At 32.3% G+C, this 1,971-nt stretch overlaps 1 protein-coding gene across 1 annotated transcript in view; it reads left to right on the forward strand.

Moving 5' to 3' along the window:
• Positions 1-328: 328 nt before the first annotated feature.
• LOC111085344 (transforming growth factor beta receptor type 3-like) overlaps positions 329-1,971 on the forward strand; it is a gene marked incomplete at its 3' end in the record, with an annotated part of 50,032 nt that continues 48,389 nt past the window's right edge. The window contains exon 1 of the mRNA XM_022383498.1: positions 329-407. The remainder of the gene's footprint in view (positions 408-1,971) is intronic.

Consider the following 1,971-nt stretch of genomic DNA (forward strand, 5'->3'; position numbering starts at 1 on the left):
ATATATATATATATATATATATATATATATATGCCCATCAATCTAAACTGTTTTTTTTTGCCTGTATTTATAGTTGTATTTTTAAAGTTATCGTGTATTTCTCTATTTGAACATCAATATCGCACTCGTACGTACGTACACATCTCTGTATTGAACCCATTCTAAAGTTTTATATGTATGTGCGCGTGTGTATGGAGTATTGCTGTTAACACTCATTCGTTTCGAAAGGAATGTTGGCAACGTGCCAGGACCACTATATAGACGTGCGCAGCATCATACTTTTATAATGGCTGAAATCTTAAAAGTATGAATGCGAGTGTGTGTAATTGTCATTATTAATCCAGATTCTTTGAATGAATGAAAAATTTCCGTTGCATCCCTATGAAAGTGCGGTTAGTATAATTTAAGTGAGTCATTTTTTTCTAAACTTCAGTTATTTATGAATAACTCATTACCGAACTCTTCCTTTGAGGAAATTAATTCTTCCACTGCAGGGCTTTCAATTCTATAGCATAAAATAGAAATAAAATGTGATTTAACTTAAAAGCAGTTCATTGTAGTCCTATCTGTATAAAAGTGGTGAAGTGTTTATAAGGGTGTTAGTAGTGTCTTAGTTTTTAGTAAAAGCATTTGTGTGTGTGTGTTTAGTAATCCTCGAATTTAGAATCCAGATCTTGAAATATGGTATTAATATGTATCTATCATCTAAGTGAAACGTAATTAACTGTGATGGTCACCATGGTTACAAACCCATTTCTTGGTATTGTGTTCTGGTCCTAATCATTTTGATTCAAAAGGCTTCAACGAGCGTGGCCATGCGTGTCAAATTATTAGATGTATACTTCCGTTGCATTTCCTCCTTCCTTGGTCAATTCCGAACGTTTCGAGGGTGAGAGGAAACGCAGTAGTTTATATGGGTATATAATGCCAGAAAAAAAAACGTGTATTATTATTATGTCATTTTGTCGTGATTTCGATTTAACAGAGAGTTACAGAAAGAAGCAAAGATTTGTCAAACTTCGAAGCATTCAAATTTAGTTATGGTTGTGTTCCTAAGAGATGTCACTGCAGGCTTTTTTTTTTTCGTTTTAGATGTGTTGGCTTTTATCAATATTAGCGCCACCTCTAGGAAAATAAAGAAGCATTTTGGTCTCGTTTCAGTTGGTTTTTCAGTTGACCGTATAATGAGTACAAAATGGAACGAAAAATCGAACATTTTGCCATAATACACACGAGTTTATGATTTTTTATTGGAGCATCCTTTTAGGAAATGATGACCCTTCATTCATATATTCTAGAAGAGAGAGAGCAATGTTATGGAGAAATGGGCCTTTTTTTTGCATTTGAAAAGCTGTAATAATTTACCACCAATAGCAATTTTCACATATACTGTACACTACAGTTCTTTCATCGTATATATTTTAACGCATTTTTAGATTTCTTCCATATGCTTTATACATTGTATCTTACTGACCAATCATTTTTACTATGACGTTTGATCTACCAATGAGCATTCGTCTACCGTGCTGTTATTAATTAATAGTGTTAAGATGTATACACTATTGTTTGTGGCTGTTCTCTCTCTTCTTGGAACGATACCTTAACTTTAATTGAAACATGTATACATAAATCAGACAACGATACCTTAACTTTAATTGAAACATGTATACATAAATGAGACAACGAAAGTATTTACAAGTTTTGGTCGAGAACGTAAAATCGAATCGTTCCAGTAAGAGTACCGTATTTTTCGGTGTACAAGACGCACTTTTTTACCCCAAAATTTGATGTCAAAATCTGATTGCGTCCTATAGACCGAAGGTATGAATAATATATATATGTATATATACGATATGCACAAGCCATGTGTAAATATATTTAAATAGGCGTGCATAGTTTAGTTCAATTGAATATGTTATTTATAACAATAGTAGTTTTTTTTTTCTTTTAAAAACATAACCTTTTATTAAG

The sequence above is a fragment of the Limulus polyphemus genome, unplaced genomic scaffold (assembly GCF_000517525.1).
Source record: "Limulus polyphemus unplaced genomic scaffold, Limulus_polyphemus-2.1.2 Scaffold341, whole genome shotgun sequence".
NCBI classification, from domain to species: Eukaryota; Metazoa; Arthropoda; class Merostomata; order Xiphosura; family Limulidae; genus Limulus; species Limulus polyphemus.